This window comes from Mixophyes fleayi, chromosome 8 (genome assembly GCF_038048845.1).
Source record: "Mixophyes fleayi isolate aMixFle1 chromosome 8, aMixFle1.hap1, whole genome shotgun sequence".
Taxonomy (NCBI): domain Eukaryota; kingdom Metazoa; phylum Chordata; class Amphibia; order Anura; family Limnodynastidae; genus Mixophyes; species Mixophyes fleayi.
In genome coordinates, this window is record NC_134409.1 from 47,498,301 (window position 1) to 47,514,504 (window position 16,204).

The window sequence follows — 16,204 nt, forward strand, 5'->3', positions numbered from 1 at the left end:
AGTTGATGAGGATCTCCTGGGTTGGACAGTTATTACAATTATTTGGAAACAGGCTAAATAAAGGGATCGCAGGAGCCTAGGTAAGTACGGTTATGTACTTTAAAGTATCTTATTTAATTCCACCCAAAACTTTAGGTGGAGTTATCTTACAAATAATTAGGCTATGAATTATTATGACCTATCCATAACTGTTTCCAGCTATATTGGTCAGGGTAATCTTTGTTGTTAAACAATAGAATGACAGTGATAATCAAATATAAGCAGGGAGACACGTGAAAAAGCTAAATACCAAAAAAGTGTTAATGGAATACCCCCCAACATGATGTACAGGTAGGTTTCCTGTATTACTCAGACAGAAAATGTTAATTTATGGTGACATGCCTATTTACCCATAATTGACATTTAAAGTGTTGGGTCTCACAGTCACAATCATCCCTGTGGTCACTTATCTTATTTCCTGCATAGTAACGGCATCAGTGAATAATCACACTGGAATGAATAACAGACTTTTCATATATTGCAATACAACAATTATTATTTATCATATATATGTATCTGAAAATCGATATCCTATATTTTTTATGAAAAAGTGTTAAGAAAAGCAAAAACAACATTTTCCTGATTTGTGACATCATAGACTTTAACAATTGGGAACTAAGACCACTTTGTGGTCAAAGATCGATGGAGCTGCCTGGAATGGGAAAATTAGGTGTTCAACAGAATCTGATAAACCCATACAGTTGCCGGTACTCAACAGCTACATTAAATGGGATCCATTTTGTTTCATTTAGGTACATTTCATAGTGGAAGTACATTAATATAAACCAATCTCTCAATAGTCCAGGAGATCACCCACTATCCCAGTTGTCTTCCAGATATGCCAGGAAAGTAGACTGTTATGCCTTCAAGTGTGACAAGTGTCTTATGTACATTGGTGCAGTGTACATTGGTACATAAGACACTTGTAACACTTGAAGACCTAACAATCTACTCTCTTGGCATATCTGGAAGGCAACTGGGATAGTAGGTGATGTCCTGGACTATTGAGAGAGTCTAGCAATCTCCCTGAAACTGGAACAAACAGAGAAGCGGTCGGTGGAACCCAGCGTGATGACAGTTTTCGTCATGAAGCTCCACTCACCACGGCGTCATCAGGCAGTTTGCATCATAGCGCTAAGGTGAGCAAGGCGATATGACGCAAGTTGTGTCCTTAAGTCCCGCCTGCCCCCACTTCATAGAGCAACCCTCCACTCCAGAGTGGATGTATGAAAAGACATTAACTGTAAATGAAATTTGTCTGTGTGTTCCCTTCCCTTACTGTCATAAGTTATTTAGAACATAAATGAATCTCCAACAAGCAGTAGTATGGAGAAAAAGGAAAACTCTTAATTAATTAAGGGAATTCTCCATGTTTGATAATGGGCAGTGCTTTGAGCTGAGGGCAGATGTCTATGTTACAGACCATAAATCCACAAAATGATGCACGAAGCATATGTGTGGACAAACAATAAAAAGAGAATGATGACAAAAGGCACATTGCATATAACAAATGTACTATACCGCTACATTTTTAGGAGTTCCTTAATAACGACATTAAAATATATGTTTTTTTGTTGCTGGGTTTTTTTTTTTTGCAGCATTCCAAAAAATATTGCATCCTTTTATGGAGAAAAAATAAAACTTCTATTTTTAAAATGTTATTTATAAGGAGATTAAAATATCAGATGGCATTCTTACCTGTAAAGTTCGTCCCTATAAAGGTAAATAATAGATCTCCCTCTCCCTTCTTTGTTTATGAACACAACTGAACTGTACATTGTACAATAATTAAAATTTCTCAGTGGGACCCTGTGATGGGACTGCTTGTCACATCGAGTTAAAGAAATCCTCAGCTCATCTCTAAGAAGGGACAGTGCCACCCGTAGTCATGTCATCTGTTCCTGAGTTGTCCCGACAACTAGGCCAGCTCATCAAGAGAGATAAGGCAGCTTCTGTTATCAGGAAATTCTAGCATCTGGGATCAAACCAGCTCTTATGTAGCATCAAAACATCTTGTGATGGACTAGTTAAGGCCTCTGAACAACATTAACTGTTTCAGTTTGTGTTTTTCCTACGAATTACCTGTTTATTCTAACACGCACTAAATGTGTCATGTACTTTCCATCCTTTGGGTTTGTATCATGTATACACAATAACATTCATGTGGAAGGGGGGTTGTTCGACCTATCATATAATCTATGATTTGTGGCACCAGAATAAAAATTTGTTTGATCCTTATATTTATGTGTGATTTGCTTTCAGTGGCAATTATGGATTACATCACAGAACCCTTAGGGGCAGATCCACTGGTAAAATAAATCGCTGCGTAGTGTCCCAGAACAGTCGCAAGACACTATGTGAAACAATCATTTGCTAGGGGAAGCAAATATGACAGCAGTCACCCAGTCGCCAAGCGAATCACAGACGCCATGGCTACTATGTTAGTGTTAGATCTGCGTCCAATAGCCATAATAAACGCAGCTGGTTTTTCACAGTTAATTGAGGTTTTGTGTCCGCGTTACAGAATTCCATCGCGAAACCATTTTTCCCGTAAAGCTATTCCACAACTATACCAAAAAGTGTGTACAAATGTAGAGATTGCGCTGAAAAATGCCATTCTGCCCACTGTCCACTTAACCACAGATATGTGGACAAGTGGAAGTGGTCAAACCAAAGACTATATAACTGTGACAGCCCACTGGGTTGGCCATTCACCTTCACCAACAGGAACAGCAGCAGCATGAACACCACTACGTAACATTTGTCACAGCCAGGCCACTCTTTGTATCACCGACTTCACTAACAGGCATACAGCTGACAATTTGTTACGCAAACAGAGATGTGATTGATACATGGCTTATGCCACTTGGACTCTCCCAAGGATATGTCATTTCTGAGAACGCCAACAATATAGTGCGAGCATTACAGCTGGGTGATTTCCAACACATTCCCTGTTTTGCTCACACCATCAACTTGGTGGTGCAGAGCTTCATACGAAATAACCGTGAGGTGCAGAAGATGCTTTCGGTGGCCCGTAAGATTTCAGGCCATTTCAGGCATTCTGCCACAGCATGTAGCAGAATGCCAAAAATGCCAAAACCAAAACACGACGGTAATCCAGATCCTCACTGACCCCCGTGTTTTGGTTTTGGTTTTGGATCTGGATTACCGTCGTGTTTTGGTTTTGCCAAACCGCCCTTGCGTGTTTTGGTTTTGGTTTTGGTTTTGTTTTGCAATTTTGTTTAAAAATCAATGTTTTGGGGCATAAAATAACCTAATTTAGTGCTCCACCTGTTTCTTGGATAAGTAAGATAATTCTAAAGCTAATAAATTAGGAAGAAAACCCTGGTTTTCTTGTCCTTCAAATAAAGTTATCTATTGACCTGAACACTTTGCACAACCCTTCATGGCATTGCCAAGCTTAAAAAAAATAGGTTAGTTTGAGGAGAAGGATCATTCTCACCATTGTTCGACATCCTAACAAGGAAATATGGTATTTGATCTGCTCACCAAGTAAAGCTAAAACAGAAAAACATAAACTTCTGAGTGTGCTGTAAGCAGCGCCGGTGCTAGGGTTCACGGCGCCCATGGCAAAATAACGCCGCCGCCGCCGCTCGCTCCCCGACCGCCCCCCGCTCACCCCCCACTCACCGCTCACCGCACACCAGATAAAAGAATAATTAATTAAATGTCACTTACCTTTTCTTCCTCTAGCTGCTCCTCGCGATGCATGCTGAGAGGGGAGGGGAGAACTTAGAGGCGCCGCCGGACAGACTATCACATGATCACTGACGTCAGTTAGTGATTCATGTGTGACTAGTGTGAGATGGAAAAACAGCGGCGGCACCCCGCCGCCGCCGCCCTTCTCTCCTGAACCGCTGACTAGATTAGAAAATCTAGTCAGCGGCGCCCTGCAGGTCCCGGCGCCCTAGGCAACTGCCTAAGGTTGCCTAATGGGAGAGCCGGGCCTGGCTGTAAGGTGTTAAGACGTAGAACCCAAAAGCTCTGTTGAGTAAGACTGGACAGATTGCCGCACTCAGTCTTGAGCTGCCCTGCGAACCCAGCTAAAGGCAATAGGGGGTGTCCAGAGGACTGCTCTTTTTGCTATAGGTGACCAGCTTATATCTAGGTGTTACCCAAATGTGGATGACACCTTTAAGTATCATTTATAGCAATGGAAGTTACTGGTATAATAATTGAAGGATATAATTGTCAATAATAGGGATAATCATTTTATAAACACAGTAATTACTTTTAAACTAGTGACAGAAAACAGCAATACAACTTTGAAAGGCAGACTTGAATAACTTTTTCAGTGTAGCCTGGGTTGCCATTGGCTGCACAATGTTTTCAGAAGAGCACCTCTTACATGCAGCTAAGCCATACAACTGAACGTTAGTGATCCGGTTCCCCCTGCTTATGTTATAAACTATTCAAAAATACATCTTTCATCCTTATTCCTCTGAACTTAACAGGGTGTTACATGGCTGATTGCTATCACATTGCTGCAGCATGAAGACATTGCCGCTTCAAACCAATGAGCCGTAAGGATTCACCTGCATATAGCATACACAATGCTGGATTGTTCTGAACAGGACCCAACTCAGCCAGAGTGATAAAGCAGCAGTGAGGTCAGCCGGCCACATGTCTGTCATCCTGAGCCTATAAAGAGGGGCTAGGACTGGACCGAGACCAAAAGAAAGGGCCTGTCTGTTCCAGTGGATATCTCTCATCTCTCTGATGTCATGGACTTTGCCTCAGCAGTTCACTTCAAAGCGTCCATCCTGTGTATTTCTATTAATTGGGAATAATAACAGAGCATTTGCTGCCTTCACCAGATATGTTATTTACACACAATATATAAAGTGTCTTCTACTCTGTGTTTTCATTTAACCATTTCTTCTCTCTACCCTGTTTTGGTTTTGTCTTTTACAGTTTCAGCTGCCTTCCCCATGTCCTGTTATTCTCCTCTTGCATGTATTTATATGTTTAGTTTCACAAGCACATTAGTAAGAAAGGGTAGTTACAAAGGGTATACAAGTGAAGAAGTGGCAGTGTGTGAAATGTAAGTGAATGGAATGTGATAGCTTTACAATGAGGACAGTAGAAGTGCAGCATGACATAGCACCATATACCAGCCCACTTCCACCACTGAGTATACCTAATTCACTCTCTATAGATATCTAGTTATTCCTATCTATAGTAACATATTCAATAATTCTTCTCGTTCACTAAACCTCTTACTATAGTGTATATGTTAAGGAAATACAGCTTTGGGCTCACATCTGTATATTGTTCAATTAGGGTTACACATCACTGCTACATTTCGCTATGTGCTATCAGTGGTATTATGCATAATTGCCTACTCTCCGGGAATTTCTGGGAGGCACCTGAATTTCGGGGAGTCCTCCCAGACTCACAGAAGAGTAGGCATACCTCCCTGATGCTATAAAATGCCGAAATTCACAGCACTGAATAGCAGGGCAATTAAATGCCTTGAATTGCTGTAATTTTAGTGGGGGCAGGGCTACAGAGATGCAACAATGTTGTCACACCCCCTCCTACCCTCTGTCACTTGACCTGTACTCCGGGCTCTCCGGGAGTACAGATTAAAAAGTAGGCAAGTATGGTATAATGACTGGGACATGCTGTTAAATTGCCTGCTACTAGTAAGCAAATAGTGTGTGAGTGCTGGGCTTTTAATGCTAATATACTGAGGTGAGAAGTAAAGTGAAAGCAGCACACGACTATGGTACCTGTCCAATAAGGTGGGACCTTTACACCATAATTCATATTGATACAAAGGCACACACTTAGGGGTGTTTCCCAATGCCCAGAACCCTCCAAACCCCTTTTCTTTCATAGGCAAACCGAGGGGAGTTTCCTAGTGCCTGGAAACCCCCCTCCCAGCCTGTTCTGACAAACTCAATCAGGCCTTTGTCCTGATTGTAGGGACAATTGGGCGGTATGTCTCGCTTCACATGGCTCTGCTCAAAAAGGGAGAGCTGTGTACCCCTAACAGAAGTGCACACAGCATTGCCCGTGTATATGACGGGGTTAGGGAGAGTTGGAGAGCAGCCAAGCACTGTCTAAAATTATAGCCACGCCTTGAAGCATGCTGGCCACACCCACTGGCGGTGTGGCATGGAAACCCCTCTCTACAAATCCTGTGTTTGCCCCTGTCTTTGGTCACACACACACACATCTTGAAGTCCATTGTTTGCCCATGGAAACAACAATGCCCTATCATCTTCAGAGCAACAAATTAAATAACTTACTTTGTGTCTCAGTACAGGTCCTGAGACTGTGCACTGCAGGTGAGAACAATCTTTTACACCTGCTTTATTGTTTTTTTCAAGCACATTTTGTAAAGTAGGCAATTCTATTGATCCACCAATTGCAGATGCACAGTCGGCTTTGTAATATAGCAGAACTATATCTGTGTGCACACAATCGCTATATATGCTTTATGTGTGCATATGTCCATCTGTATAGTACACACTGCACTCTGATTATGTACATACTCACTCTACATGTACTCTGCCTATGTCCATCTCATCTCTGGCATACATATACAGGATACATATGTGCAACCTCTACCTGTACTCAGCATAGTAATATTCTCTCTCAGCATGCTATCTGCTTAGCTTTCCTGTGAGCTCTGGCTCTCTATGAGCCCTGTATCTGTACATTGATACTTAATCTCAGTTCTGATCTGAAGTGCAATTATGTCTGTTATCATCGGAATGAGACAGAGGGTAAAATAGATTTACAGAATATTGCTGAACTGTGGATGAACTCGCAGCCTGACAAACCATGCTGCAGGTAGAAGAGGTCACCTGAGCTTTAAAGCCACATTAACCCTCTTACAACACAACTGATAATTCAGTTGCATGCATAGCATTAGTGGTTGAAGGGAAATATACATTAAAGTTGCTGTGCAAAAATTCAAATTAACATTAATATTTATTTTTTAACACATTTATAATTATAAATATATTAACCTTTCTTTTACGCCAGCTTCCTGTGCCTTAATTTGATCCTACTTGCCTCCTCTCCCAGAATTTCCGGGAGGTTCCTGAATTTCTAGGAGTCCTTCTGGACTCTCAGAAGAGTAGGCATCCTCCCGGGCCTTGGAGGGGGTGGGGCTTAATTACATGTTTCACAACATCTAGCCCTGCCCCTGCTATCAAATGCCATTAAATTCGGCATTTCATAGCAAGAGGCGGGGCCATGTTGAAGCACTGGTGTCACCACTCCCCCTCCTGCACTTGTCACATGGCCTCCCCTCCGTGTGGGCAAGTATGCGCTAGATACAATGACATATGCATGAACTGGAATGAGTGAATCATAACAATACTCCATTCAATAAGATCAAATCTATTTTTCTCTAAGGAAATAAACAAAAAAATTAAGAATGTTAAATGTTTCACAACATTTTACAGGATATAGCCACCCTGTTGGGGTCATTTACAAACTGGAAAAAATTATACAGACACAGCACATATTTTTTCGCTAACTGTGCTTTGCATATTAGGCGCATTACTGCAGGTAGTCTGCATTCAGCAAGGTACACCCCACAATCTGCCCCAGCTCCTCCCACCAGAAGATGCCAATGTTGCTCCTCCAGATTCAATACCATGTCAGTGAACTAACAAATGTGCGGACTAGAAAAATTTTGTTCAGTGAAATAATCCCCTTGTTTCGCATTTGGCAGGGAAATCTCGCAGATACACTGCAGACAGAACACTACAGGATACGTCCAAGACATATGTGGAATATAAAGTCACAAAAGAACACTTGAAAAAAAGACTATTTAATTTATGTTGCCTGTTAATAATATAGTCATTAATGACAAACATTTTTTTACCTCTTAAAATATATTTATTAGGATGTTATTAATGTCTACATAACATTTTTGCAGTTGCTCCCGGTTGCAGACATGTTATAGCATGTATACACTACAGTCATCATTAGTAATCAGCGCTTACATCTGACTTGTAACTGGTGCAAGTGATACAACTTATACAGTACACCCAGGGACGCCATCAGATATCATGGGGCCCGGTACAAATGAGGCCCCCCCCCCCCACCCGATGAGCTCCCCTTCCCCGATAAGTTTCCCCCCCCCCCCCCAAACAGAAAAACCTGGAAAAAAATCTGTAAAATATACTTAGTGTTACAGAGATGTTGCAGCTGCTCCCTCTTCCTCTGCGGCGGGATCAGTGTGAAGGAAACATCACATGATCGCAGGGGCGGAGCAATGATTCCCCTGCGATCATGATTGGCAGCTTCCTGGCTGTCACAGGCAGATCACATGATTGCAGGGGAATGATTCCTCCACCACTGCAATCGCATTCTGCTGCCTGGCTGTCACGCTGACAGCCAGGCTGAAGACAACAACAGACAGCAGCGCAGACCAGCGGAGACTGGAAGACAGCGGGCCCCCTGGTAAATATGTGTTGCGCTGCCGCCGGGCCCCCTGGTGAGCCCGGGCCCGGTACAACAGTACCCCCTGTACCCCCCTGATGGCGGCCCTGAGTACACCCTTGCTGTACATTGACTACCTGAATCCGCCCATACCCCTCCCTTTTCTACCCCTAAAATAGTAGGCTGTAGTAAGGGTCCTTTACACTCAGATATTAATTGGATGTTGATGCGTTCTCTGGCATATGGTTTGTTTCTACACGTATCGGTCCTTTACGTACCTTAATAAATCAGGCCCTTGTGAATTTGTACATCTTTTGTGCAGCATTGTGAAATCTTGCACAAAAGGGAAAATCATGTTTACTAATAACTTAATTGCTAGATTTATTTTTTACTTATAAGGTTCAAGACAAATAAGTCCACGGGCATTTACCTGCTTTGTGTTAAAGCAGTAAGCAGTTTTAGTGGTTCCTGGTTTGTCCCTAGGTGGCAGTAGATTTCTCCCTGATCCTAACTACAGGTTATCACAGTCTCTGCTTAAAATAACGTTAAGTGAGCCTGACATCAGGTTGGAGATTGCTGTTTTGTGTATTTATTATATATTATCCTGTGCACTATGCATGTATTAAAAAAATATATATATATATCATCCTGCTCATCAGACCAAATTGTACTAAATTATAGGCTCTTACCAAGGTAGATAGTGCGGAGAGAAACAGAGAAACCTGTTATATATATATTTATATATATATATATATATATATATATATATATATATATATATATATATATATATATATATATATATATACACCCACGGTCCCCAATTCAGTGGGAGTTCATCTTTACACATAAAAGATGAACGTGTAAATGGTGGTATGTGAAGTTTACTTTGTCATTCTGTGTAAGGTGCTTTTCTTTTCTTCTAGTCTCCAGTGTAGTATCCTCATTGCTTCCTTTATAAACATTAAGAATCTTAATATATTTATTTTTGTTTAGTTAAAATGACTTCTTCGTGCAGTCTTATTTCAGTGATTTAATAAGCAACTATCAAAAGTATCAATTTCATACTCTTTTTATGATTTTTTTTTGGTGGGAAAGAAAACAACTTTGAGGTAAATGTATTTTACCATCAAAATGAGCAACACATTAATATGAACTGCTTTCCTCGTTATCAGTCACAGTAAAGAATGCTGTATGGGGTTTAGTTCTTGTTATATTTTTATGATCTGTCATAATCACTCTGCTGTCTATATTGTGGTCATACAAACAGCCCACATATCAGTAAGGCTCTAGCTTGTACTTTATGGCCTGATCTCACCTTGGCGATGTTGGGCATTATATAAAGGACAATGCCAGGTATCATATGTTTGATGCTGGATATAATGTGAGGCACAAGACCATGTCACATGCAGGACTGTATTTACTAGACATGCGCATAGTTATCAGGTATGATACAGTTCAGCAGGCAGCATAGAATGCCTTCATGTACATTTTGAATTAAATATTCATTTAAAAAAAAAATGCAGTCTGATCTTTACCAACTATATAGGTTTCACATTGAGAGTAATGGAGGAGGGTGTTGGACAAAAGGGTATGAGCATATCAGTGTACCCAATTTCTAATTCACAACATAGTCACTTACACTGCTTAGAACAGCATTAACTTTAAATACAATATTGCTCACAATGGGCTTCATTTAGAGTCGGACCAATGTTTAATTTTAAACATGTCCATTCTATGGGCGTGTGTACGTCCTTGTGTATTATTAAGCTGTTAATATTCGTCTAGTTGGGACATATAAAACATTCAGTTTGGGCCTTATCAAGCCATGTAGTGTTGGGGGTAGATGGTTTTTATGTTATATTTCTGACTTAGCTTTTAGCTGATCATGTTCTCTTAGATTCAATTTGCATTGTAGAGCATATAGATCCACCTGTAATGAGAACGGATCAGATTTCTTTTATTCAATAAGGTGAGTTGCACACTAAAAATAAATATATGAAACAAATTAATCCCTGGGTAGTCCTCAGGGGAGGGCTGGCAAATTTTAGCCCGGGGAACCAGACTCGACTCAGCAGCCTATTGGGAACATTTTAAAGGAACAAAATGCAGGTGGCCCAGTCTCCCAGCCCAGGGTAGCCCACTATGGGACCGGCTCGGGGGGCAGATGCCCCCCTAGCCCCAGCCCAGCCTGCCCCTGGTAGTCCTCCACCTTGGAGGACATGATGCAATTATTCTGCATTTTACTATTTCTTTACCTTGTGTATTTCCTGGTATGGGGATGTTTTGTGGAAGTCCTATAGACCTGGTATCACATGGTAAAAAATGAGTTTAAGATAGTAGTCAATTTGGCATTGGTATATTCAGAAGAGTTGTCAGAGCTGATATTAACTGTTTGATATTTGGATTCAGACTTTAAACAGAAAAGTGCTTTTGACCCTGGCTCAGCAATAAAAAGTCTATTTTTTCGTATAAATGGAGTTTGGAACAGAGTGCATAAAAATCATTGAAGAGATATTCATCCTCTAGACATCCCAAAACCTTATTTGTGGCAGATTGTTGCTCTTAAATCTTTAGGCTCTGAACCCAAGATATGGATTGGCCTTGTGAACCAAGTGGGAGCAACAAGGACTATATGCTACATGGACTATCTGGAGGAAATTAGGAGAGTCAACTATCAGAGTTCACTTGTCGACTGTAAGGAATAGATGTATCAACCTTCTACAATGTAACAGTAGGTGTCTACTACTTTTAAGGTATATGATGTAGTCTGCAAAGCATGTTGTTATAAAACATCCAAAAAGATAGAAACAGGTTTCTGAAGTGGATTATTAGCTCACACAATGGTTCGGCTGCATGAGCTATCCAAGAACATACAACTCTTTTAAAGTCTGTATAGAATAGTCATTACCAAAAATTTGAAAAGCAGACAATTTTAACTTAATCTAGCTCTTTAGAGACCTTATCAAGAAGTCTATGTAACTTCTTATTAGGATAAGTAAGTTGCCATAAACAAGTCTTAGGCGTTGATGTATCAAGCTTTCTAAAAAGGAAAAGTGGAAGTGGTGTTGCCCGTAGCAGCCAATCAGATTTTAGACTTCATTTTCTAGAATGTGCGAGATAAAGGATAGATAGAATCTGATTGGTTGCTGTAGGCAACATCTTCACTTTTCCTTTTTAGAAAAATTGATAAATCTACCTCTAAGGGACCATTTTACCAATTATCGAGGTTTTTCCACAATATTTTTCAATCTAATTTGCAGCTTTTTGCTCCGATTTATAAGAGCTATTTATTATTAGCACTTCTGAAAAACAGCTGTCCCGGCAAAGTACCATCCTTCCCAGTGATGCCTTTAGTTGCTACGGCAAAAGACATCACTTTCATTTTGTCCAGCTTGTATATAGTGTGCATGTGCGGCTGCACCACATGTACATATGTAGCTGCCAACTACTGAGAGGTGACACTCTCCGTCGGCCAAAGAATAAGGTAGGATATGCTTAACACCTTCTTCAGATGGTGTAAATAGCTGTAAATAGCAGGACAAAAGTGCTACTAAGGACTAAGTTAGTGAAGGCTGGAGAAATGTATGATTTCTCTGGCGCTATTGCTTTGATAAATTTCCTTGATACTTAAAGTTTCCATTATCATGTGGAACCAGGCATTTCTGCATGATTTGAGTTAAAAATATGCTTTATAAATAGGCCCCTAAGGAGTATATTTACTAAACTGCGGATTTGAACAAGTGGAGATGTTACCTATAGCAACCAATCAGATTTTAGTTATCATTTATTTAGTACAATCTACAAAATGACAGCTAGAATCTGATTGGTTGCTATAGACAACATCTCCATTTTTTCAAACCTTCAGTTTAGCAAATATATCTCTAAGGGGGAATTCAATTCCCCCCAAATTAGCGCAGCATTAAAGGTATTACTGTTATAACAGTACTTTTAACCCGGTTTTCTGCTCGCAGCTCAGGGAGCTGCGAGAAAAATGCGGCCAATTGAATTACCTCTTAAGGGGCATATTCAATTGTCGGCGGAAACGCAGAAAATCTCGCGCTCCACAGACTATTACCGCTATTACGGTAATAGTGTGCGGAAAAAACGTTATTACAGTAATTTTCTCGCTGGATTTCAGCTCGCGGCTCCCTGAGCCGCGAGCTGAAATCCACCTAACTATTACCGTAATACCGGTAATAGTTTTAACGTGCCGCGGAAACAGGACAATTGAATATGCCCCTATGTGTTTAATGTATGCTCTCAGAACATATAAATCTCTGAAATAATGTAAGTGAATGGACCTGTACGTAAACACTTTCTAACAAAGCGGACACTTTGTTCTGTGTCAATTTTAATGTTGCCTGCAGAGTTCAAAAGCATTAAAGCTTGGTTAAGATACAATTAAGCTCTATGGTAAAACTCATTTAAGTACAAAGTAAACTATGCTGCTGGTGAGCTTGGAGATGCATTAATAAACTACTTCTAATGCTCTGTTAAGGCGAGAACAGAGTACCAGGTTTTGTCTTTTACTGGTGTTATTTTCCAATGCCATGTGTACGAGCTTTTAGATCACATGGTAAAGACGCCGTTTTTGTGTAAAATATGCATGCAAGTTGCATGTTGCCTTTACCATAATATTTCTTATGCACTTCATGTAGCATGGACAGACTGTTAATAAAATGTGGAAATACATTAAGTCAGTGTGAAATATTGCATAAGCCTCTATCTCTAAAATGTATGGTGTGTAATGAGAAATATACATAGTGACATACAAGGCCCAGTGTCAAGATACAATAGCTGATTATAACTCAGTAAGACGCGCACTGCTTAACTCTTTGAGTTAAAGGATCAAAGATGGAGAAAATAACGTAAAACAAGGCAGCGGACTCACTGAGCCATGGTGCTGAAAGGAGTTACAGTTTTGTAGCAATAAACAGATGAGTTATTTTTTGGGAGAGCTTTTTAATCTGCGGCTCATTTTGGCCAAGACAGGACAAAAGGCACCTTGTCTCTCTGACAGGCCCATCTCTGAGGTGGGCTGCTGTGTGTATAAGGGGGGTATAGTCAGCCTGCACCTGGGCACAGTACACAGGAATGTCAGGGATCTGGGCTTGTGATAGACGGGAGAGGCACGCAGGACACTCTTTTCATACGGCCTCAGCGTACTTGGCATTTTCCATTGTCTTTTCAAGCACCACCACCAACCGAACGTTACCGAATGCATTATTGTATGTGATAAAATGCTATCTTAAAGGTTCCATCTATGGTTTAAATACATTAAACCATAGCCAGTATTGAATTGAAGTAAAGCAGATCAAACAGTTTTCTGACAATTATAAGTATCCACATACTACAGTTGTGTACAAAATGACCTTATAATAACTGAATCAGAGACCACACTTATCATAGGTATTATGTCACACAGTGCCAAAATATAATATGGCTCTTTGTATATAATAGTACATAGATCAAAGTCTGCACAACAGTGGTAGAATTGTTTATCTCTTTCACTTAAATACTATCATAGAGCTAAATAAATAAACTTTTCTTTCTACTGCTGCTCTATTAACTGATGTGCGTAGTGACACTGGAAGGTATAGAAAGGCTGCAATGTGTTAAGATTTTTCATAGATCCCCTCTGCTTATCCATCCAGCTGCTATGTACAACAGTATGTTTGTCTGAATTGAGGAGAGGAATTAGCTTAATCTTACCACACTGAAATCCCTTCGATGCTGGCATTCAGTGGAGCAAATACGTTTTTTTTTCTTCTAAACTCCAACAATTAGCTCTGTATCCAAAGAAAAAAAGGCAAAACGCAATATTAAAAAAAAGTACAAGCATAGATGAACTAGACTTTATAGTGACGATACCTGGTGTTGGTGCATACTGTGACTTGTAGTATCACAACACCTGGACCTCCACAGGTTACCTGTTTTTGATTTAGTACAATGAGCCCCACACTTTTTCATATTTACAATAGATTTCACTACAGCCATGAATAGAAAAGAAAAGAAAAGAAAAGCTAAACTTAATAATAGTTAGGCATTTTATCTTCACTTATGACCATAACATACTTACACAACATGCAGTTTGGTATTTTGACATATAGTATATACTGATAGGATTAGAGATCACTGTTCTTGGCCACAGTATTTTTTGAGTAGTATGATAAGCTACATAGCATTATTACTGTGCTTATTATATTTTAGATAATTTATTTCACTAAGAGTAGCAGAAATGTATTTTTGTGCTTTTATTTATTACTTGTGATTACTACGCTTTACCAAATTTTCAGCTTAATTTCATTCTCTTAGGCTACGCCCTCCTCCATAGGATGGAGTCATGTCTGTTAAGCCAGAGTTTATTAAAGGTTGCTGCTTTATTGTTATTTTTTACTAGGCTACAGGACAGTTTCTTCTGTTAAACTCAATTAAAGACAATTAGTGCACAATGTTTGCTTTCATATTTATTCCACTTACTTTAATAGATCCTACATTTCTGTTCAGAGGGCTCAAGCACCTTGTCAATTAGTGCTGGACCTCAAGTACCTGTACAGCCTGTACTGATATATTAACCTAATTTCAAAGTAGTTTGCTCCTCAATTTGGATTTTGTCATGTGTCTATTAATTTCAGGCCAGCTCCATGCAAGAAAGGGGATTATAGTGCCAATGGACTGCAGTCCCCAATGGCAAATACAGAGGTTTGAATGATATGAATCTGTCTGCGCTGTAGAGAAGCCCCTGCAGGGCCCGGCAGGCATGCCACATATAGGGTTTCAATAACAAAACCTTTTAATGCGTCTGACTAGTCACCCCCAGCTTGAACTCGGCTCTGCCAGCCAGTGCCGAGTAACTGGATCTCTGGTGGTGCACAATGCATGTACTATTTTGGGCGAGATGTTATCACATTAGGACTGGCCTGCTGCACGTGGTCACATAGTGTTTAATCCAAGGTGGGCTAGGATACTGTCTTCTATCTCCATTGCAAAACACTAGAACTTGTGTATATGTGCAGTACAAATATGTAAGATAAATAGATAGATAGATAAAAATAGATATTAGACAGAACGATATTAGAGATAGATAGATAGATAGATAGATAGATAGATAGATAGATAGATAGATAGATAGGTAGATAGGATAATACATTGATGTAAGATCGATAGATAGATAGAAAGATAGATGGAATACCTTGATGTGAGAGATAGATAGATAGATAGATAGATAGATAGATAGATAGATAGATAGATAGATAGATAGAAATGAGAAAAATAGATATTAGACAGAACAATATTAGATTAAGATAGATAGATAGATAGAATAATACATTGATGTAAGATCGATAGATAGATAGATAGATAGATAGATAGATAGATAGATAGATAGATAGAATACATTGATGTGAGAGATAGATATATAGATAGATAGATGGATAGATAGATATGAGAAAAATAGATATTAGACAGAACGATATTAGATTGAGATAGATAGATAGATAGAATAATACAATGATGATAGATAGATAGATAGATAGAATACATTCATGGGAGAGACAGATATGAGATAAATAGATATTAGACAGAACGATTTTAGAAAGATAGATAGATAGAATACATTGATGTGAGATAGATAGATAGATGACATTGATGTGAGATAGATAGATAGATAGATAGACACATTGATGTAAGATAGATAGATACATAGATAGATACATAGATAGAATAATAGATT

General features: G+C 39.6%; 1 long non-coding RNA gene across 1 annotated transcript in view; it reads right to left on the reverse strand.

Moving 5' to 3' along the window:
* The window catches only part of LOC142100068 (uncharacterized), a 147,354-nt gene that overhangs the window by 117,848 nt on the left and 13,302 nt on the right, over nucleotides 1-16,204 (reverse strand). Inside the window, exon 3 of the long non-coding RNA XR_012678684.1 lies at nucleotides 14,185-14,261. This is a non-coding gene — a long non-coding RNA (uncharacterized LOC142100068). The remainder of the gene's footprint in view (nucleotides 1-14,184; nucleotides 14,262-16,204) is intronic.